Source organism: Puntigrus tetrazona, chromosome 4, assembly GCF_018831695.1.
Source record: "Puntigrus tetrazona isolate hp1 chromosome 4, ASM1883169v1, whole genome shotgun sequence".
Lineage (NCBI taxonomy): Eukaryota > Metazoa > Chordata > Actinopteri > Cypriniformes > Cyprinidae > Puntigrus > Puntigrus tetrazona.
The window spans coordinates 16,009,013-16,030,432 of NC_056702.1; the positions used below are offsets into that span (position 1 = coordinate 16,009,013).

Below are 21,420 nucleotides of genomic sequence, written 5' to 3' on the forward strand. Positions count from 1 at the left end.
GATAAGTAGTGAAAAAACTCAAAAACTTACAGCACCTGGTATTCCTAGGCAGTCTCCCATCCAAGTACTAACTAGGCCCAACTCTGCTTAGCTTCTGAGATCAGACGAGATCAGGCGTGAACAGGGTGGTATGGCCGTTAGCGAAAGCTGCTGCAAAAGCCCTATTTTAAGGTGAGGCACACTAAGTGCCATTATACTAGATAAGTAATGAATGAAATACAAAAAAAAAAAAAAAAACTTTAAAATGAGCTACATTAAAGATAAGAGCATTAGTTAAGTAGTTAAAAACAGTCAAACTCTGTTTAAAGAACAGCTACTTTAAAGGCAATTGAATTAAATAAGCAGTAAGGGAAAGCAAAGAGCTGGTCAAACTTTGACCACACTAAGGGCCAGTGTATTAGATAAGTAGTGAAAAAACTCAAAACTTACAGCACCTGGTATTCCTAGGCAGTCTCCCATCCAAGTACTAACTAGGCCCAACTCTGCTTAGCTTCTGAGATCAGGCGAGATCAGGCGTGAACAGGGTGGTATGGCCGTAAGCTAAAGCTGCTGCAAAAGCCCCTATTTTAAGGTGAGGCACACTAAGTGCCATTATACTAGATAAGTAATGAATGAAATACAAAAAAAAAAAAATACTTCAAAATGAGCTACATTAAAGATAAGAGCATTAGTTAAGTAGTTAAAAACAGTCAAACTCTGTTTAAAGAACAGCTACTTTAAAGGCAATTGAATTAAATAAGCAGTAAGGGAAAGCAAAGAGCTGGTCAAACTTTGGCCACACTAAGGGCCAGTGTATTAGATAAGTAGTGAAAAACTCAAAAATTTACAGCACCTGGTATTCCTAGGCAGTCTCCCATCCAAGTACTAACCAGGCCCAACTCTGCTTAGCTTCTGAGATCAGGCGAGATCAGGCGTGAACAGGGTGGTATGGCCGTAAGTAAAGCTGCTGCAAAAAGCCCCTATTTTAAGGTGAGGCACACTAAGTGCCATTATACTAGATAAGTAATGAATGAAATACAAAAAAAAAAATACTTCAAAATGAGCTACATTAAAGATAAGAGCATTAGTTAAGTAGTTAAAAACAGTCAAACTCTGTTTAAAGAACAGCTACTTTAAAGGCAATTGAATTAAATAAGCAGTAAGGGAAAGCAAAGAGCTGGTCAAACTTTGACCACACTAAGGGCCAGTGTATTAGATAAGTAGTGAAAAACTCAAAAACTTACAGCACCTGGTATTCCTAGGCAGTCTCCCATCCAAGTACTAACTAGGCCCAACTCTGCTTAGCTTCTGAGATCAGCGAGATCAGGCGTGAACAGGGTGGTATGGCCGTAAGCGAAAGCTGCTGCAAAAAGCCCCCTATTTTAAGGTGAGGCACACTAAGTGCCATTATACTAGATAAGTAATGAATGAAATACAAAAAAAAAAATACTTCAAAATGAGCTACATTAAAGATAAGAGCATTAGTTAAGTAGTTAAAAACAGTCAAACTCTGTTTAAAGAACAGCTACTTTAAAGGCAATTGAATTAAATAAGCAGTAAGGGAAAGCAAAGAGCTGGTCAAACTTTGACCACACTAAGGGCCAGTGTATTAGATAAGTAGTGAAAAAACTCAAAAACTTACAGCACCTGGTATTCCTAGGCAGTCTCCCATCCAAGTACTAACTAGGCCCAACTCTGCTTAGCTTCTGAGATCAGGCGTGAACAGGGTGGTATGGCCGTAAGCTAAAGCTGCTGCAAAAAGCCCCCTATTTTAAGGTGAGGCACACTAAGTGCCATTATACTAGATAAGTAATGAATGAAATACAAAAAAAAATACTTCAAAATGAGCTACATTAAAGATAAGAGCATTAGTTAAGTAGTTAAAAACAGTCAAACTCTGTTTAAAGAACAGCTACTTTAAAGGCAATTGAATTAAATAAGCAGTAAGGGAAAGCAAAAGAGCTGGTCAAACTTTGGCCACACTAAGGGCCAGTGTATTAGATAAGTAGTGAAAAAACTCAAAAATTTACAGCACCTGGTATTCCTAGGCAGTCTCCCATCCAAGTACTAACCAGGCCCAACTCTGCTTAGCTTCTGAGATCAGACGAGATCAGGCGTGAACAGGGTGGTATGGCCGTAAGCGAAAGCTGCTGCAAAAAGCCCCCTATTTTAAGGTGAGGCACACTAAGTGCCATTATACTAGATAAGTAATGAATGAAATACAAAAAAAAAAAAATACTTCAAAATGAGCTACATTAAAGATAAGAGCATTAGTTAAGTAGTTAAAAACAGTCAAACTCTGTTTAAAGAACAGCTACTTTAAAGGCAATTGAATTAAATAAGCAGTAAGGGAAAGCAAAGAGCTGGTCAAACTTTGGCCACACTAAGGGCCAGTGTATTAGATAAGTAGTGAAAAAACTCAAAAACTTACAGCACCTGGTATTCCTAGGCAGTCTCCCATCCAAGTACTAACTAGGCCCAACTCTGCTTAGCTTCTGAGATCAGACGAGATCAGGCGTGAACAGGGTGGTATGGCCGTAAGCGAAAGCTGCTGCAAAAAGCCCCCTATTTTAAGGTGAGGCACACTAAGTGCCATTATACTAGATAAGTAATGAATGAAATATAAAAAAAATAAAAAAAAATACTTTAAAATGAGCTACATTAAAGATAAGAGCATTAGTTAAGTAGTTAAAAACAGTCAAACTCTGTTTAAAGAACAGCTACTTTAAAGGCAATTGAATTAAATAAGCAGTAAGGGAAAGCAAAGAGCTGGTCAAACTTTGACCACACTAAGGGCCAGTGTATTAGATAAGTAGTGAAAAAACTCAAAAACTTACAGCACCTGGTATTCCTAGGCAGTCTCCCATCCAAGTACTAACTAGGCCCAACTCTGCTTAGCTTCTGAGAGATCAGGCGTGTTTTTTTTTTTTTTTTTTTTTTTTTTTTTTTTTTTATTATCAAAAGTATCAAATCAATACAACTCATTAACACAGTGTGACATAGCCATTCATACAATAAACGCAAAATCCTCCATTCAAATTTTCACATCACCAAACATTTACACACATATAATCATCCTATGTCATTTAACATTACAAATATAATTCTCCATCTTTAGAAATTTAAACTCAATCCTCCTTTGTCTTCCACAGATATAAGTCTATATCCATTAATAAAAGCTTTTTCAAAAACATCTTTGCTCAGATATTTCCACATTAGATAAATACTTTTTCCACAACAGTCCTGAACATCACAGCTACGTCCACTTTTTTCCCTTCATAATATGCCAAATTCCTCCTCGCCCATATTGCATACCTTGCATGACTTAAAATAAAGTTACACAAATTAACCTTCTTATCCTTATGATTCATACATTCACCAAATAAAAACAATTTTTTCCATTCATTTCCTGTTACATCTTTTCCCCATTCCTCCTTTACCACATTTTTCAATTTTTCATGAAACACAACAAGCTCTTTGCATTCAAAAAAGATATGCATCAAAGTCTCCGGGTCAATCTTACATACATCACATTCTCTGTTCACATTCTTATTTATTTGATGAATTACCACCTTTGTATATATTCTATTATGTCTTAATTTGAAGTCTAAATTTTCACAGTCCAGTCCATTATATTTCACACTTAAATTCTTCCATATTGTTTTAACGTTAAATCCTGGGAAGAGTTTTGGCCAAACAGCTTCTGATGCAGGCAATTTAATTTCCTTTTTCAGGAATATTTTATATATCAGCTTAGTATTTATATCAGCTAAAGGTTTCTTTTTACCATTTTCAACATAAAACATTTCTGGCATTCCCCAATTTCCCGGTTTAACCGTTTCCCTCTCAATCCCTTCCACCCAGCTCCTGGGCAAACTTATTTTAATGTTTTCACATACAGAGTCCACTTTTGATTTTTCAATTTCCTCATCCCACTCTACCACATAATCATAAATGGCTCTATTTGGTAAAAACCTTTTATGTATTCATAAGCCATATCCTTTACCTGTCTTACTCCTGCTTTCATGTACAGTCTATTATAAAACATTTTCCCTTTCATCCGTATCTTTGGGTTCAAAAATATTGGCTGCTTGTGTATTTGGTTTATATTTTCACACTCGTACTCGACATTCACTAAAAATTCAGACCATGCACTCAATACTTCTTTATAAAACAGTGGCATATCTTCAATCATTGGCTTCTTTAAGGCCATGAATATCCCTTCTTCTCCACAACCACTACTTTTGTCCAGAAGATCTCTCATAAAACCCTTCCATCCATATTCCACTTTATCATATAAGTACTTCTTTATTGTTTTCACTCTTACTGCTTTCCTTTTTACATCTAAATCAATCAGCCTCAACCCACCCTCCTTGTAATCTGCTATTAATGTTTTTGTTGATATTTTCACTCCTTTCCCCCTCCACAAAAATGTGTTCACAACCTCCCTCATTTCATTCAACACCCAATCCGGTAGATCAATTACTCCCATCACATAATTACATTTAACAAGCAATAGTGAATTAACTACAACTACCATTCCTCTTAATCTTAAATCTCTTAATCTCCAAAACTGTAAAACCTGTTTTATTTTATTTAAAATCCCAGTCCATGTAGCATCTCTCGCCTCTTTTGCATTTACTCCTATATTCACACCTAAAATCTTTATATATTCTTTCGCTACTTTAAAAGGAATATCTTGTCCTTCTATATCTGTTCCACCTACACTCATTATTTCTGATTTATCAACATTTATTTTAGCACCTGATGCTTTACCGTATGTTTCCATATGTTTCATTACCCTATTTATACTCTCTCTATCTTTGACTGTAAATGTTGTGTCATCTGCATACTGATGAATTATGCTCATTCCCCCATATGGAATTTGGATTCCTTTTATTTCCTTATCTTTTTTAACTAATGTTGCCAAAGGATCAGCCGTTATCGAATACAGCAATGCCGACAACGGACATCCCTGCCTAACTGACCTCTCTATAGGAAATGAGTCTGTTAAAACACCATTAATCTTTACACAACTTTTTGAATTACTATACAACAACTTTATCCATCTTAAAATCCTCTCCCCGAAACCGAATCTTCTCATTACTTGCTCTATAAAACTGTGCTCTACCCTATCAAATGCCTTATTTAAATCCATACTTAAAATCAAACCCCCCTCCCCATCCTTTCCCATTTTGTCCACAACATCTCTTATTGTGCACACTGTATCTGAAATATCCCTGCCTGGTATACTATATGCTTGACTTGGTGATATTATACTCCCCACTATCTCTTTTATTCTATTTGCCAGTACTTTTGTCAGTATCTTATAATCTGTATTTAAAAGGCTCAAAGGCCTGTAATTTTCCAACTTAAGCCGACTACCTTTATTTTTATACAAGATATTGATTACCCCTAAAGTCAATGATTCTGGCACTTCCGCTCTCTCTTCCATAGTTTTATATAGCTTCCATAAAATGGGCGCTAAAACCTCGATGAACGTCTTATAAAACTCGTGTGTTAACCCATCCGATCCTGGGCTTTTATTTGGTTTTGTTTGTTTTATTGCTTCTTTTATTTCTTCTATGCTTATTTCTCTATCACACATATTTTTATCGCCCTCTTTTAACTTAGCACTCAACGTATCTAAAACTTCATCTACGCACTCTTGTTTTACACCTTTTTTCTTAAACAATCCCGCATAAAATGCCTCCACCACTCCTATTATTTCCACATAATCAGTTACCTTTACACCTTTTCCATTCTCCAATTCCATTATATGATTTCTCTTCTGCTTTCTTTTTCTAGATTCAGAAAGAAATTTTGTACTCCTCTCTCCTCAACCGCATACTGTGCTCTACTTCTTACTTTTGCACCCTCACTTTTTTCTATTTCATACTCGTCCATTTCTGTTTTTATCTGACAATAACATTCTTTGCCGTACTCAGGATTACTTTCTATTTTTTTTGCTTCTTTCTCCAATGCCTTTTTCAGTGCTTCTATTCTACTTTTCCTCATAAAGTCCCTTTGCTTTGAATACCTAATGCTTCTTCTTTTAATTTTTTCTTTCATTCCTTCCCACCACTCACACACATTTTCATCAAACAAAGGGTTTTCCATTTCATAACTTATGCATTTTCTAATATTTTCCTTATAAGCCTCTTCAGTTAATATGGATGAATTCAAACACCACACTCCCCCTCCTCTTTCTCCCAGATTTATACCTATCTTTACTTTTATAGCTGCATGATCACTTATGCCTAAAAAACTGTATTTCACATTTTTAACATAATTTAATATTTCTCTTTTAACTAAACAGAAATCTATCCTGCTTTGTTTTAAGCTTCCCATTACCATTTGCCTTCTAGAAAACTCTCTCTCAAATGGGTTTTCTTCTCTCCAAACATCTACCATTTCATCACTTTGCATCCACTCATTTAGATATTTCCTAGACACATCTGATTTAAAATTAGCAGTGCTTGAAGCATCTAATCTTGTGCACCACACATTGAAATCTCCAACCACTATACATTTACCTGTACATAATGGCTTTGTTTCTTTAAAAGTTCCTTTCTTTCAGCCTCTACATTTGGTGCATATATATTTATCAATCTAAACAATTCATTACAAAACACAAATTCTATAACTAACAATCTCCCTTATCATCTTTATATATTTGCTTTACACATTTCAGTTTTCTCTTTTTATCAAAATTGCAACACCACATGCTTTTTGAGTCCCGTGATTAACTAAAATATCTTCTTCCCATAATTTTTAATATTTTCCATAATTCCCTCTGTCCAATGTGTCTCTTGTAAACAAATTATGTCTGCTTTCAACATACCAATCACCTTCTCAACCTTTTTGATTCTCTTAGTCCATTACTATTTAAGCATGCAATGTTCATTGTGCCCCACATAGCGAAAATTGCAGTTAAAAGGGTTCTATAATGCATTTAAATATACTCAAAGTCTTACTTTTTCCCCTATACTCCATCTCTTTCTTCTTTCTTTTCCTCTGCATGATCTTCTCCTCACATGTGTCCATTTCCTCTCCTCCATTTGATTCTGGAGTCTCTTGCACCACATTCTTTCCCCCTTCTCCACTGACCTTCTCCCTCACCTGAAACGCCATGCCTTGACTTTTGGCATTACTGCCTTCTTGGCTCGCAATACCACTTTTGCTGTCTTCCTCTCTTCTTCAGTCCTCGGTCCTTTCTCTTCTCTCTCCTCTCTCTGACCCGAGATCACGTCCTTTGGACAGGTCTCCTCCTCAGAGCCTCTCTGTTCTGCTGTGTCTTCTTTTCTGCTCCCATTGTCTCTTCTCACCTCCTCCACGGCCACAGAATCTTCCCCCTCCTCATTCTCCTCTTCCTCTTCCACCTCATACAGATCCGTCCACTTCTCATCACTTCCCTCTTCTTCAATCTCCACCACAGTTTCGCACACACAAAATCCAGTTCCCATCTTGCACACGTTGCAGATCCCTTCATTACATTCCGTGCATAATGTCCTTGTTTGGCACACCTGAAACACTTGAAGCTCGGACAGTCTCTCACAACATGCCCAGGCTGAATGCACAAACGACACACTTTCACCTGTCTATCATGTATTACTCGAAAGTGCTCAGCACCTCCCACTGTGTCAAACTTTGTGGAATATGGCAACGATTTGACGGTGTCTGTGAACTTCACTTTCAAAAATCTTGTTCCATCCGCGATATCAGTTCCTGGCCACATTCTCCTTTTAATTCTTGAAACCGCCATCACTCCCCATTCCGTCAGCTTTTTCAATATTTCATCGTCCTGGATATATGTGGGCAGACCCAGGAACGAAACCACCAACTCTGTGCTGCTTATTTCTCTCGCCATGATTCTGCTCTTTTTTATATTTAGTCCATCCAGTAATTTCTCCTTTCCTTTCTCCTCCTGCATAGTCAGCTCATATTCTCTTGGCGTTTTATATCTGCATCCAATAACCACTCCACATTCTTCTTTTACTTTCTTCAACAATTCCATCATAGTAATTCTGTCATCTCCATCTATCACCACGTGTACAGTTAGATGCTTGTCATAATTTCTCTTACTTTGTTCGCCATCACTGACTGTCTCCTTCAAATTCCTCTTGTCCAATCTGTTTTCCTTCTCCATGTTCTTTTTCTGCATTTTCCACCTTCTCAGAAACAGAAATATTTATCCCCAAACAGCAAGAGCTGCCTGGGGATTAAAACAACCGTTCAAACAAAAATCCCTGCTTATTTGACGTAGTTTTCAAACAATAAAGTGTTCCAAGCTCTTCCAAACAATCAATCTCCACCTGTTCTCGCCACTGACTCACTCACTTCCTGAATTCCACTAGAGGGCGCTCAGGGTGGTATGGCCGTAAGCAAAAGCTGCTGCAAAAAGCCCCCTATTTTAAGGTGAGGCACACTAAGTGCCATTATACTAGATAAGTAATGAATGAAATACAAAAAAAAAAATACTTCAAAATGAGCTACATTAAAGATAAGAGCATTAGTTAAGTAGTTAAAAACAGTCAAACTCTGTTTAAAGAACAGCTACTTTAAAGGCAATTGAATTAAATAAGCAGTAAGGGAAAGCAAAGAGCTGGTCAAACTTTGGCCACACTAAGGGCCAGTGTATTAGATAAGTAGTGAAAAAACTCAAAAACTTACAGCACCTGGTATTCCTAGGCAGTCTCCCATCCAAGTACTAACCAGGCCCAACTCTGCTTAGCTTCTGAGATCAGACGAGATCAGGCGTGAACAGGGTGGTATGGCCGTAAGCTAAAAGCTGCTGCAAAAACCCCCCTATTTTAAGGTGAGGCACACTAAGTGCCATTATACTAGATAAGTAATGAATGAAATACAAAAAAAAAAATACTTCAAAATGAGCTACATTAAAGATAAGAGCATTAGTTAAGTAGTTAAAAACAGTCAAACTCTGTTTAAAGAACAGCTACTTTAAAGGCAATTGAATTAAATAAGCAGTAAGGAAAGCAAAGAGCTGGTCAAACTTTGACCACACTAAGGGCCAGTGTATTAGATAAGTAGTGAAAAAACTCAAAAACTTACAGCACCTGGTATTCCTAGGCAGTCTCCCATCCAAGTACTAACTAGGCCCAACTCTGCTTAGCTTCTGAGATCAGACGAGATCAGGCGTGAACAGGGTGGTATGGCCGTAAGCTAAAGCTGCTGCAAAAAGCCCCCTATTTTAAGGTGAGGCACACTAAGTGCCATTATACTAGATAAGTAATGAATGAAATACACAAAAAAATACTTCAAAATGAGCTACATTAAAGATAAGAGCATTAGTTAAGTAGTTAAAAACAGTCAAACTCTGTTTAAAGAACAGCTACTTTAAAGGCAATTGAATTAAATAAGCAGTAAAGGAAAGCAAAGAGCTGGTCAAACTTTGGCCACACTAAGGGCCAGTGTATTAGATAAGTAGTGAAAAAACTCAAAAACTTACAGCACCTGGTATTCCTAGGCAGTCTCCCATCCAAGTACTAACTAGGCCCAACTCTGCTTAGCTTCTGAGATCAGGCGAGATCAGGCGTGAACAGGGTGGTATGGCCGTAAGCGAAAGCTGCTGCAAAAAGCCCCCTATTTTAAGGTGAGGCACACTAAGTGCCATTATACTAGATAAGTAATGAATGAAATACAAAAAAAAAATACTTCAAAATGAGCTACATTAAAGATAAGAGCATTAGTTAAGTAGTTAAAAACAGTCAAACTCTGTTTAAAGAACAGCTACTTTAAAGGCAATTGAATTAAATAAGCAGTAAGGGAAAGCAAAGAGCTGGTCAAACTTTGGCCACACTAAGGGCCAGTGTATTAGATAAGTAGTGAAAAAACTCAAAACTTACAGCACCTGGTATTCCTAGGCAGTCTCCCATCCAAGTACTAACAGGCCCAACTCTGCTTAGCTTCTGAGATCAGACGGCGAGATCAGGCGTGAACAGGGTGGTATGGCCGTAAGCGAAAGCTGCTGCAAAAGCCCCTATTTTAAGGTGAGGCACACTAAGTGCCATTATACTAGATAAGTAATGAATGAAAAAAAAAAAAATACTTCAAAATGAGCTACATTAAAGATAAGAGCATTAGTTAAGTAGTTAAAAACAGTCAAACTCTGTTTAAAGAACAGCTACTTTAAAGGCAATTGAATTAAATAAGCAGTAAGGGAAAGCAAAGAGCTGGTCAAACTTTGACCACACTAAGGGCCAGTGTATTAGATAAGTAGTGAAAAAACTCAAAAACTTACAGCACCTGGTATTCCTAGGCAGTCTCCCATCCAAGTACTAACTAGGCCCAACTCTGCTTAGCTTCTGAGATCAGGCGAGATCAGGCGTGAACAGGGTGGTATGGCCGTAAGCAAAGCTGCTGCAAAAAGCCCCTATTTTAAGGTGAGGCACACTAAGTGCCATTATACTAGATAAGTAATGAATGAAATACAAAAAAAAAAATACTTCAAAATGAGCTACATTAAAGATAAGAGCATTAGTTAAGTAGTTAAAAACAGTCAAACTCTGTTTAAAGAACAGCTACTTTAAAGGCAATTGAATTAAATAAGCAGTAAGGAAAGCAAAGAGCTGGTCAAACTTTGGCCACACTAAGGGCCAGTGTATTAGATAAGTAGTGAAAAAACTCAAAAACTTACAGCACCTGGTATTCCTAGGCAGTCTCCCATCCAAGTACTAACTAGGCCCAACTCTGCTTAGCTTCTGAGATCAGGCGAGATCAGGCGTGAACAGGGTGGTATGGCCGTAAGCGAAAGCTGCTGCAAAAAGCCCCCTATTTTAAGGTGAGGCACACTAAGTGCCATTATACTAGATAAGTAATGAATGAAATACAAAAAAAAAAATACTTCAAAATGAGCTACATTAAAGATAAGAGCATTAGTTAAGTAGTTAAAAACAGTCAAACTCTGTTTAAAGAACAGCTACTTTAAAGGCAATTGAATTAAATAAGCAGTAAAGGAAAGCAAAGAGCTGGTCAAACTTTGGCCACACTAAGGGCCAGTGTATTAGATAAGTAGTGAAAAAACTCAAAAACTTACAGCACCTGGTATTCCTAGGCAGTCTCCCATCCAAGTACTAACCAGGCCCAACTCTGCTTAGCTTCTGAGATCAGACGAGATCAGGCGTGAACAGGGTGGTATGGCCGTAAGCGAAAGCTGCTGCAAAAAGCCCCCTATTTTAAGGTGAGGCACACTAAGTGCCATTATACTAGATAAGTAATGAATGAAATACAAAAAAAAAAAAAAAATACTTCAAAATGAGCTACATTAAAGATAAGAGCATTAGTTAAGTAGTTAAAAACAGTCAAACTCTGTTTAAAGAACAGCTACTTTAAAGGCAATTGAATTAAATAAGCAGTAAGGAAAGCAAAGAGCTGGTCAAACTTTGGCCACACTAAGGGCCAGTGTATTAGATAAGTAGTGAAAAAACTCAAAAACTTACAGCACCTGGTATTCCTAGGCAGTCTCCCATCCAAGTACTAACTAGGCCCAACTCTGCTTAGCTTCTGAGATCAGACGAGATCAGGCGTGAACAGGGTGGTATGGCCGTAAGCGAAAGCTGCTGCAAAAAGCCCCCTATTTTAAGGTGAGGCACACTAAGTGCCATTATACTAGATAAGTAATGAATGAAATACAAAAAAAAAAAAATACTTCAAAATGAGCTACATTAAAGATAAGAGCATTAGTTAAGTAGTTAAAAACAGTCAAACTCTGTTTAAAGAACAGCTACTTTAAAGGCAATTGAATTAAATAAGCAGTAAAGGAAAGCAAAGAGCTGGTCAAACTTTGCCACACTAAGGGCCAGTGTATTAGATAAGTAGTGAAAAAACTCAAAAACTTACAGCACCTGGTATTCCTAGGCAGTCTCCCATCCAAGTACTAACTAGGCCCAACTCTGCTTAGCTTCTGAGATCAGGCGAGATCAGGCGTGAACAGGGGTGGTATGGCCGTAAGCGAAAGCTGCTGCAAAAAGCCCCTATTTTAAGGTGAGGCACACACTAAGTGCCATTATACTAGATAAGTAATGAATGAAATAAAAAAAAAAAATACTTCAAAATGAGCTACATTAAAGATAAGAGCATTAGTTAAGTAGTTAAAAACAGTCAAACTCTGTTTAAAGAACAGCTACTTTAAAGGCAATTGAATTAAATAAGCAGTAAGGAAAGCAAAGAGCTGGTCAAACTTTGGCCACACTAAGGGCCAGTGTATTAGATAAGTAGTGAAAAAACTCAAAAACTTACAGCACCTGGTATTCCTAGGCAGTCTCCCATCCAAGTACTAACTAGGCCCAACTCTGCTTAGCTTCTGAGATCAGGCGAGATCAGGCGTGAACAGGGTGGTATGGCCGTAAGCGAAAGCTGCTGCAAAAAGCCCCCTATTTTAAGGTGAGGCACACTAAGTGCCATTATACTAGATAAGTAATGAATGAAATACAAAAAAAAAAAAAATACTTCAAAATGAGCTACATTAAAGATAAGAGCATTAGTTAAGTAGTTAAAAACAGTCAAACTCTGTTTAAAGAACAGCTACTTTAAAGGCAATTGAATTAAATAAGCAGTAAGGGAAAGCAAAGAGCTGGTCAAACTTTGGCCACACTAAGGGCCAGTGTATTAGATAAGTAGTGAAAAAACTCAAAAACTTACAGCACCTGGTATTCCTAGGCAGTCTCCCATCCAAGTACTAACTAGGCCCAACTCTGCTTAGCTTCTGAGATCAGAGGCGAGATCAGGCGTGAACAGGGTGGTATGGCCGTAAGCGAAAGCTGCTGCAAAAGCCCCCCTATTTTAAGGTGAGGCACACTAAGTGCCATTATACTAGATAAGTAATGAATGAAATACAAAAAAAAAAATACTTCAAAATGAGCTACATTAAAGATAAGAGCATTAGTTAAGTAGTTAAAAACAGTCAAACTCTGTTTAAAGAACAGCTACTTTAAAGGCAATTGAATTAAATAAGCAGTAAGGAAAGCAAAGAGCTGGTCAAACTTTGGCCACACTAAGGGCCAGTGTATTAGATAAGTAGTGAAAAAACTCAAAAACTTACAGCACCTGGTATTCCTAGGCAGTCTCCCATCCAAGTACTAACTAGGCCCAACTCTGCTTAGCTTCTGAGATCAGGCGAGATCAGGCGTGAACAGGGTGGTATGGCCGTGAAAGCTGCTGCAAAAGCCCCTATTTTAAGGTGAGGCACACTAAGTGCCATTATACTAGATAAGTAATGAATGAAATACAAAAAAAAATACTTCAAAATGAGCTACATTAAAGATAAGAGCATTAGTTAAGTAGTTAAAAACAGTCAAACTCTGTTTAAAGAACAGCTACTTTAAAGGCAATTGAATTAAATAAGCAGTAAGGAAAGCAAAGAGCTGGTCAAACTTTGGCCACACTAAGGGCCAGTGTATTAGATAAGTAGTGAAAAAACTCAAAACTTACAGCACCTGGTATTCCTAGGCAGTCTCCCATCCAAGTACTAACTAGGCCCAACTCTGCTTAGCTTCTGAGATCAGGCGAGATCAGGCGTGAACAGGGTGGTATGGCCGTAAGCGAAAGCTGCTGCAAAAGCCCCTATTTTAAGGTGAGGCACACTAAGTGCCATTATACTAGATAAGTAATGAATGAAATAAAAAAAAATACTTCAAAATGAGCTACATTAAAGATAAGAGCATTAGTTAAGTAGTTAAAAACAGTCAAACTCTGTTTAAAGAACAGCTACTTTAAAGGCAATTGAATTAAATAAGCAGTAAGGGAAAGCAAAGAGCTGGTCAAACTTTGGCCACACTAAGGGCCAGTGTATTAGATAAGTAGTGAAAAAACTCAAAAACTTACAGCACCTGGTATTCCTAGGCAGTCTCCCATCCAAGTACTAACTAGGCCCAACTCTGCTTAGCTTCTGAGATCAGGCGAGATCAGGCGTGAACAGGGTGGTATGGCCGTAAGCGAAAGCTGCTGCAAAAAGCCCCCTATTTTAAGGTGAGGCACACTAAGTGCCATTATACTAGATAAGTAATGAATGAAATGAAAAAAAAAAAATACTTCAAAATGAGCTACATTAAAGATAAGAGCATTAGTTAAGTAGTTAAAAACAGTCAAACTCTGTTTAAAGAACAGCTACTTTAAAGGCAATTGAATTAAATAAGCAGTAAGGGAAAGCAAAGAGCTGGTCAAACTTTGGCCACACTAAGGGCCAGTGTATTAGATAAGTAGTGAAAAAACTCAAAAACTTACAGCACCTGGTATTCCTAGGCAGTCTCCCATCCAAGTACTAACTAGGCCCAACTCTGCTTAGCTTCTGAGATCAGAGCGAGATCAGGCGTGAACAGGGTGGTATGGCCGTAAGCGAAAGCTGCTGCAAAAAGCCCCCTATTTTAAGGTGAGGCACACTAAGTGCCATTATACTAGATAAGTAATGAATGAAATACAAAAAAAAAAATACTTCAAAATGAGCTACATTAAAGATAAGAGCATTAGTTAAGTAGTTAAAAACAGTCAAACTCTGTTTAAAGAACAGCTACTTTAAAGGCAATTGAATTAAATAAGCAGTAAGGGAAAGCAAAGAGCTGGTCAAACTTTGGCCACACTAAGGGCCAGTGTATTAGATAAGTAGTGAAAAAACTCAAAAACTTACAGCACCTGGTATTCCTAGGCAGTCTCCCATCCAAGTACTAACTAGGCCCAACTCTGCTTAGCTTCTGAGATCAGGCGAGATCAGGCGTGAACAGGGTGGTATGGCCGTAAGCGAAAGCTGCTGCAAAAAGCCCCTATTTTAAGGTGAGGCACACTAAGTGCCATTATACTAGATAAGTAATGAATTAAATAAAAAAAAAAAATACTTCAAAATGAGCTACATTAAAGATAAGAGCATTAGTTAAGTAGTTAAAAACAGTCAAACTCTGTTTAAAGAACAGCTACTTTAAAGGCAATTGAATTAAATAAGCAGTAAGGAAAGCAAAGAGCTGGTCAAACTTTGGCCACACTAAGGGCCAGTGTATTAGATAAGTAGTGAAAAAACTCAAAAAAACTTACAGCACCTGGTATTCCTAGGCAGTCTCCCATCCAAGTACTAACTAGGCCCAACTCTGCTTAGCTTCTGAGATCAGGCGAGATCAGGCGTGAACAGGGTGGTATGGCCGTAAGCGAAAGCTGCTGCAAAAAGCCCCTATTTTTTTAAGGTGAGGCACACTAAGTGCCATTATACTAGATAAGTAATGAATGAAATACAAAAAAATACTTCAAAATGAGCTACATTAAAGATAAGAGCATTAGTTAAGTAGTTAAAAACAGTCAAACTCTGTTTAAAGAACAGCTACTTTAAAGGCAATTGAATTAAATAAGCAGTAAGGAAAGCAAAGAGCTGGTCAAACTTTGGCCACACTAAGAGGGCCAGTGTATTAGATAAGTAGTGAAAAAACTCAAAACTTACAGCACAGCACCTGGTATTCCTAGGCAGTCTCCCATCCAAGTACTAACTAGGCCCAACTCTGCTTAGCTTCTGAGATCAGGCGAGATCAGGCGTGAACAGGGTGGTATGGCCGTAAGCGAAAGCTGCTGCAAAAAGCCCCTATTTTAAGGTGAGGCACACTAAGTGCCATTATACTAGATAAGTAATGAATGAAATACAAAAAAAAAAATACTTCAAAATGAGCTACATTAAAGATAAGAGCATTAGTTAAGTAGTTAAAAACAGTCAAACTCTGTTTAAAGAACAGCTACTTTAAAGGCAATTGAATTAAATAAGCAGTAAGGAAAGCAAAGAGCTGGTCAAACTTTGGCCACACTAAGGGCCAGTGTATTAGATAAGTAGTGAAAAAACTCAAAACTTACAGCACCTGGTATTCCTAGGCAGTCTCCCATCCAAGTACTAACTAGGCCCAACTCTGCTTAGCTTCTGAGATCAGGCGAGATCAGGCGTGAACAGGGTGGTATGGCCGTAAGTGAAAGAAAGCTGCTGCAAAAAGCCCCTATTTTAAGGTGAGGCACACTAAGTGCCATTATACTAGATAAGTAATGAATGAAATACAAAAAAATACTTCAAAATGAGCTACATTAAAGATAAGAGCATTAGTTAAGTAGTTAAAAACAGTCAAACTCTGTTTAAAGAACAGCTACTTTAAAGGCAATTGAATTAAATAAGCAGTAAAGGAAAGCAAAGAGCTGGTCAAACTTTGGCCACACTAAGGGCCAGTGTATTAGATAAGTAGTGAAAAAACTCAAAAAAACTTACAGCACCTGGTATTCCTAGGCAGTCTCCCATCCAAGTACTAACTAGGCCCAACTCTGCTTAGCTTCTGAGATCAGGCGAGATCAGGCGTGTGAACAGGGTGGTATGGCCGTAAGCAGAAAGCTGCTGCAAAAGCCCCTATTTTTAAGGTGAGGCACACTAAGTGCCATTATACTAGATAAGTAATGAATGAAATACAAAAAAAAAAAAATACTCAAAATGAGCTACATTAAAGATAAGAGCATTAGTTAAGTAGTTAAAAACAGTCAAACTCTGTTTAAAGAACAGCTACTTTAAAGGCAATTGAATTAAATAAGCAGTAAGGAAAGCAAAAAGAGCTGGTCAAACTTTGGCCACACTAAGGGCCAGTGTATTAGATAAGTAGTGAAAAAACTCAAAAACTTACAGCACCTGGTATTCCTAGGCAGTCTCATCCATCCAAGTACTAACTAGGCCCAACTCTGTAGCTTCTGAGATCAGGCGAGATCAGGCGTGAACAGGGTGGTATGGCCGTAAGCGAAAGCTGCTGCAAAAAGCCCCTATTTTAAGGTGAGGCACACTAAGTGCCATTATACTATATAAGTAATGAATGAAATACAAAAAAAAATACTTCAAAATGAGCTACATTAAAGATAAGAGCATTAGTTAAGTAGTTAAAAACAGTCAAACTCTGTTTAAAGAACAGCTACTTTAAAGGCAATTGAATTAAATAAGCAGTAAAGGAAAGCAAAGAGCTGGTCAAACTTTGGCCACACTAAGGGCCAGTGTATTAGATAAGTAGTGAAAAAACTCAAAAACTTACAGCACCTGGTATTCCTAGGCAGTCTCCCATCCAAGTACTAACTAGGCCCAACTCTGCTTAGCTTCTGAGATCAGGCGAGATCAGGCGTGAACAGGGTGGTATGGCCGTAAGAAAGCTGCTGCAAAAAGCCCCTATTTTAAGGTGAGGCACACTAAGTGCCATTATACTAGATAAGTAATGAATGAAATACAAAAAAAAAATACTTCAAAATGAGCTACATTAAAGATAAGAGCATTAGTTAAGTAGTTAAAAACAGTCAAACTCTGTTTAAAGAACAGCTACTTTAAAGGCAATTGAATTAAATAAGCAGTAAAGGAAAGCAAAGAGCTGGTCAAACTTTGGCCACACTAAGGGCCAGTGTATTAGATAAGTAGTGAAAAAACTCAAAAACTTACAGCACCTGGTATTCCTAGCAGTCTCCCATCCAAGTACTAACTAGGCCCAACTCTGCTTAGCTTCTGAGATCAGGCGAGATCAGGCGTGAACAGGGTGGTATGGCCGTAAGCGAAAGCTGCTGCAAAAGCCCCTATTTTAAGGTGAGGCACACTAAGTGCCATTATACTAGATAAGTAATGAATGAAATAAAAAAAAAAAAATACTTCAAAATGAGCTACATTAAAGATAAGAGCATTAGTTAAGTAGTTAAAAACAGTCAAACTCTGTTTAAAGAACAGCTACTTTAAAGGCAATTGAATTAAATAAGCAGTAAAGGAAAGCAAAGAGCTGGTCAAACTTTGGCCACACTAAGGGCCAGTGTATTAGATAAGTAGTGAAAAAACTCAAAACTTACAGCACCTGGTATTCCTAGGCAGTCTCCCATCCAAGTACTAACTAGGCCCAACTCTGTAGCTTCTGAGATCAGGCGAGATCAGGCGTGAACAGGGTGGTATGGCCGTAAGCGAAAGCTGCTGCTGCAAAAAGCCCCTATTTTAAGGTGAGGCACACTAAGTGCCATTATACTAGATAAGTAATGAATGAAATAAAAAAAAAAAAAAATACTTCAAAATGAGCTACATTAAAGATAAGAGCATTAGTTAAGTAGTTAAAAACAGTCAAACTCTGTTTAAAGAACAGCTACTTTAAAGGCAATTGAATTAAATAAGCAGTAAGGAAAGCAAAGAGCTGGTCAAACTTTGGCCACACTAAGGGCCAGTGTATTAGATAAGTAGTGAAAAAACTCAAAACTTACAGCACCTGGTATTCCTAGGCAGTCTCCCATCCAAGTACTAACTAGGCCCAACTCTGCTTAGCTTCTGAGATCAGAGCGAGATCAGGCGTGAACGTGAACAGGGTGTGGTATGGCCGTGAAAGCTGCTGCAAAAAGCCCCTATTTTAAGGTGAGGCACACTAAGTGCCATTATACTAGATAAGTAATGAATGAAATACAAAAAAATACTTCAAAATGAGCTACATTAAAGATAAGAGCATTAGTTAAGTAGTTAAAAACAGTCAAACTCTGTTTAAAGAACAGCTACTTTAAAGGCAATTGAATTAAATAAGCAGTAAGGAAAGCAAAGAGCTGGTCAAACTTTGGCCACACTAAGGGCCAGTGTATTAGATAAGTAGTGAAAAAACTCAAAAACTTACAGCACCTGGTATTCCTAGGCAGTCTCCCATCCAAGTACTAACTAGGCCCAACTCTCTTAGCTTCTGAGATCAGGCGAGATCAGGCGTGGGGTGGTATGGCCGTGTGAAAGCTGCTGCAAAAAGCCCCCCTTTTTAAGGTGAGGCACACTAAGTGCCATTATACTAGATAAGTAATGAATGAAATATAAAAAAAAATACTTCAAAATGAGCTACATTAAAGATAAGAGCATTAGTTAAGTAGTTAAAAACAGTCAAACTCTGTTTAAAGAACAGCTACTTTAAAGGCAATTGAATTAAATAAGCAGTAAAGGAAAGCAAAGAGCTGGTCAAACTTTGGCCACACTAAGGGCCAGTGTATTAGATAAGTAGTGAAAAAACTCAAAAACTTACAGCACCTGGTATTCCTAGGCAGTCTCCCATCCAAGTACTAACTAGGCCCAACTCTGCTTAGCTTCTGAGATCAGGCGAGATCAGGCGTGAACAGGGTGGTATGGCCGTAAGAAAGCTGCTGCAAAAAGCCCCTATTTTAAGGTGAGGCACACTAAGTGCCATTATACTAGATAAGTAATGAATGAAATACAAAAAAATACTTCAAAATGAGCTACATTAAAGATAAGAGCATTAGTTAAGTAGTTAAAAACAGTCAAACTCTGTTTAAAGAACAGCTACTTTAAAGGCAATTGAATTAAATAAGCAGTAAGGGAAAGCAAAGAGCTGGTCAAACTTTGGCCACACTAAGGGCCAGTGTATTAGATAAGTAGTGAAAAAACTCAAAAACTTACAGCACCTGGTATTCCTAGGCAGTCTCCCATCCAAACTACTAACTAGGCCCAACTCTGCTTAGCTTCTGAGATCAGAGGCGAGATCAGGCGTGAACAGGGTGGTATGGCCGTAAGCGAAAGCTGCTGCAAAAAGCCCCTATTTTAAGGTGAGGCACACTAAGTGCCATTATACTAGATAAGTAATGAATGAAATACAAAAAAAAATACTTCAAAATGAGCTACATTAAAGATAAGAGCATTAGTTAAGTAGTTAAAAACAGTCAAACTCTGTTTAAAGAACAGCTACTTTAAAGGCAATTGAATTAAATAAGCAGTAAGGAAAGCAAAGAGCTGGTCAAACTTTGGCCACACTAAGGGCCAGTGTATTAGATAAGTAGTGAAAAAACTCAAAACTTACAGCACCTGGTATTCCTAGGCAGTCTCCCATCCAAGTACTAACTAGGCCCAACTCTGCTTAGCTTCTGAGATCAGGCGAGATCAGGCGTGAACAGGGTGGTATGGCCGTAAGCGAAAGCTGCTGCAAAAAAGCCCCTATTTTAAGTGAGGCACACTAAGTGCCATTATACTAGATAAGTAATGAATGAAATAAAAAAAAAATACTTCAAAATGAGCTACATTAAAGATAAGAGCATTAGTTAAGTAGTTAAAAACAGTCAAACTCTGTTTAAAGAACAGCTACTTTAAAGGCAATTGAATTAAATAAGCAGTAAGGGAAAGCAAAGAGCTGGTCAAACTTTGGCCACACTAAGGGCCAGTGTATTAGATAAGTAGTGAAAAAACTCAAAAACTTACAGCACCTGGTATTCCTAGGCAGTCTCCCATCCAAGTACTAACTAGGCCCAACTCTGCTTAGCTTCTGAGATCAGGCGAGATCAGGCGTGAACAGGGTGGTATGGCCGTGTGAAAGCTGCTGCAAAAGCCCCTATTTTAAGGTGAGGCACACTAAGTGCCATTATACTAGATAAGTAATGAATGAAATAAAAAAAAAATACTTCAAAATGAGCTACATTAAAGATAAGAGCATTAGTTAAGTAGTTAAAAACAGTCAAACTATGTTTAAAGAACAGCTACTTTAAAGGCAATTGAATTAAATAAGCAGTAAGGAAAGCAAAAGAGCTGGTCAAACTTTGGCCACACTAAGGGCCAGTGTATTAGATAAGTAGTGAAAAAACTCAAAAACTTACAGCACCTGGTATTCCTAGGCAGTCTCCCATCCAAGTACTAACTAGGCCCAACTCTGTAGCTTCTGAGATCAGGCGAGATCAGGCGTGGCGTGAACAGGGTATGGTATGGCGTAAGCGAAAGCTGCTGCAAAAAGCCCCTATTTTAAGGTGAGGCACACTAAGTGCCATTATACTAGATAATAAGTAATGAATGAAATAAAAAAAAATACTTCAAAATGAGCTACATTAAAGATAAGAGCATTAGTTAAGTAGTTAAAAACAGTCAAACTCTGTTTAAAGAACAGCTACTTTAAAGGCAATTGAATTAAATAAGCAGTAAGGAAAGCAAAGAGCTGGTCAAACTTTGGCCACACTAAGGGCCAGTGTATTAGATAAGTAGTGGAAAAAACTCAAAAACTTACAGCACCTGGTATTCCTAGGCAGTCTCCCATCCAAGTACTAACTAGGCCCAACTCTGCTTAGCTTCTGAGATCAGAGGCGAGATCAGGCGTGAACAGGGTGGTATGGCCGTAAGCGAAAGCTGCTGCAAAAAGCCCCTATTTTAAGGTGAGGCACACTAAGTGCCATTATACTAGATAAGTAATGAATGAAATACAAAAAAAAAAATACTTCAAAATGAGCTACATTAAAGATAAGAGCATTAGTTAAGTAGTTAAAAACAGTCAAACTCTGTTTAAAGAACAGCTACTTTAAAGGCAATTGAATTAAATAAGCAGTAAGGAAAGCAAAGAGCTGGTCAAACTTTGGCCACACTAAGGGCCAGTGTATTAGATAAGTAGTGAAAAAACTCAAAACTTACAGCACCTGGTATTCCTAGGCAGTCTCCCATCCAAGTATAACTAGGCCCAACTC

At 37.9% G+C, this 21,420-nt stretch overlaps 7 non-coding genes and 30 pseudogenes across 7 annotated transcripts; all 37 read right to left on the reverse strand.

Annotated features, from left to right (window-relative positions):
- Positions 1–23: 23 nt before the first annotated feature.
- Positions 24–142, reverse strand: LOC122343544 (annotated as a pseudogene).
- A 280-nt stretch (positions 143–422) lies between these two features.
- LOC122343569 lies at positions 423–541 on the reverse strand (annotated as a pseudogene).
- Positions 542–820: 279 nt separating this feature from the next.
- LOC122343927 lies at positions 821–939 on the reverse strand. The gene has a single exon (XR_006250907.1). It is a non-coding gene; the product is annotated as a 5S ribosomal RNA (ribosomal RNA).
- A 277-nt stretch (positions 940–1,216) lies between these two features.
- On the reverse strand, positions 1,217–1,334 carry LOC122343668 (annotated as a pseudogene).
- Positions 1,335–1,614: 280 nt separating this feature from the next.
- On the reverse strand, positions 1,615–1,723 carry LOC122343770 (annotated as a pseudogene).
- A 279-nt stretch (positions 1,724–2,002) lies between these two features.
- LOC122343643 lies at positions 2,003–2,121 on the reverse strand. Its single transcript, XR_006250813.1, has one exon. It is a non-coding gene; the product is annotated as a 5S ribosomal RNA (ribosomal RNA).
- Positions 2,122–2,403: 282 nt separating this feature from the next.
- Positions 2,404–2,522, reverse strand: LOC122343860. The gene has a single exon (XR_006250848.1). It is a non-coding gene; the product is annotated as a 5S ribosomal RNA (ribosomal RNA).
- Positions 2,523–8,645: 6,123 nt separating this feature from the next.
- On the reverse strand, positions 8,646–8,764 carry LOC122343847. The gene has a single exon (XR_006250836.1). It is a non-coding gene; the product is annotated as a 5S ribosomal RNA (ribosomal RNA).
- A 280-nt stretch (positions 8,765–9,044) lies between these two features.
- On the reverse strand, positions 9,045–9,163 carry LOC122343872. Its single transcript, XR_006250859.1, has one exon. It is a non-coding gene; the product is annotated as a 5S ribosomal RNA (ribosomal RNA).
- Positions 9,164–9,441: 278 nt separating this feature from the next.
- On the reverse strand, positions 9,442–9,560 carry LOC122343570 (annotated as a pseudogene).
- Positions 9,561–9,838: 278 nt separating this feature from the next.
- Positions 9,839–9,959, reverse strand: LOC122343652 (annotated as a pseudogene).
- Positions 9,960–10,233: 274 nt separating this feature from the next.
- On the reverse strand, positions 10,234–10,352 carry LOC122343571 (annotated as a pseudogene).
- A 277-nt stretch (positions 10,353–10,629) lies between these two features.
- On the reverse strand, positions 10,630–10,748 carry LOC122343572 (annotated as a pseudogene).
- A 280-nt stretch (positions 10,749–11,028) lies between these two features.
- LOC122343926 lies at positions 11,029–11,147 on the reverse strand. The gene has a single exon (XR_006250906.1). It is a non-coding gene; the product is annotated as a 5S ribosomal RNA (ribosomal RNA).
- A 284-nt stretch (positions 11,148–11,431) lies between these two features.
- Positions 11,432–11,550, reverse strand: LOC122343883. The gene has a single exon (XR_006250870.1). It is a non-coding gene; the product is annotated as a 5S ribosomal RNA (ribosomal RNA).
- A 281-nt stretch (positions 11,551–11,831) lies between these two features.
- LOC122343677 lies at positions 11,832–11,951 on the reverse strand (annotated as a pseudogene).
- Positions 11,952–12,230: 279 nt separating this feature from the next.
- LOC122343573 lies at positions 12,231–12,349 on the reverse strand (annotated as a pseudogene).
- Positions 12,350–12,632: 283 nt separating this feature from the next.
- On the reverse strand, positions 12,633–12,753 carry LOC122343626 (annotated as a pseudogene).
- A 279-nt stretch (positions 12,754–13,032) lies between these two features.
- LOC122343688 lies at positions 13,033–13,151 on the reverse strand (annotated as a pseudogene).
- A 270-nt stretch (positions 13,152–13,421) lies between these two features.
- LOC122343574 lies at positions 13,422–13,540 on the reverse strand (annotated as a pseudogene).
- Positions 13,541–13,814: 274 nt separating this feature from the next.
- Positions 13,815–13,933, reverse strand: LOC122343576 (annotated as a pseudogene).
- Positions 13,934–14,213: 280 nt separating this feature from the next.
- On the reverse strand, positions 14,214–14,333 carry LOC122343613 (annotated as a pseudogene).
- A 280-nt stretch (positions 14,334–14,613) lies between these two features.
- On the reverse strand, positions 14,614–14,732 carry LOC122343577 (annotated as a pseudogene).
- Positions 14,733–15,011: 279 nt separating this feature from the next.
- On the reverse strand, positions 15,012–15,130 carry LOC122343578 (annotated as a pseudogene).
- Positions 15,131–15,413: 283 nt separating this feature from the next.
- LOC122343731 lies at positions 15,414–15,532 on the reverse strand (annotated as a pseudogene).
- Positions 15,533–15,809: 277 nt separating this feature from the next.
- LOC122343542 lies at positions 15,810–15,928 on the reverse strand (annotated as a pseudogene).
- A 281-nt stretch (positions 15,929–16,209) lies between these two features.
- On the reverse strand, positions 16,210–16,330 carry LOC122343639 (annotated as a pseudogene).
- Positions 16,331–16,612: 282 nt separating this feature from the next.
- LOC122343832 lies at positions 16,613–16,731 on the reverse strand (annotated as a pseudogene).
- A 277-nt stretch (positions 16,732–17,008) lies between these two features.
- Positions 17,009–17,127, reverse strand: LOC122343593 (annotated as a pseudogene).
- A 276-nt stretch (positions 17,128–17,403) lies between these two features.
- On the reverse strand, positions 17,404–17,521 carry LOC122343690 (annotated as a pseudogene).
- Positions 17,522–17,798: 277 nt separating this feature from the next.
- LOC122343751 lies at positions 17,799–17,915 on the reverse strand (annotated as a pseudogene).
- Positions 17,916–18,197: 282 nt separating this feature from the next.
- Positions 18,198–18,325, reverse strand: LOC122343838 (annotated as a pseudogene).
- A 660-nt stretch (positions 18,326–18,985) lies between these two features.
- Positions 18,986–19,104, reverse strand: LOC122343594 (annotated as a pseudogene).
- A 273-nt stretch (positions 19,105–19,377) lies between these two features.
- LOC122343774 lies at positions 19,378–19,499 on the reverse strand (annotated as a pseudogene).
- A 275-nt stretch (positions 19,500–19,774) lies between these two features.
- LOC122343579 lies at positions 19,775–19,893 on the reverse strand (annotated as a pseudogene).
- Positions 19,894–20,169: 276 nt separating this feature from the next.
- On the reverse strand, positions 20,170–20,288 carry LOC122343702 (annotated as a pseudogene).
- Positions 20,289–20,962: 674 nt separating this feature from the next.
- LOC122343627 lies at positions 20,963–21,083 on the reverse strand (annotated as a pseudogene).
- Between the last annotated feature and the right edge of the window lie 337 nt (positions 21,084–21,420).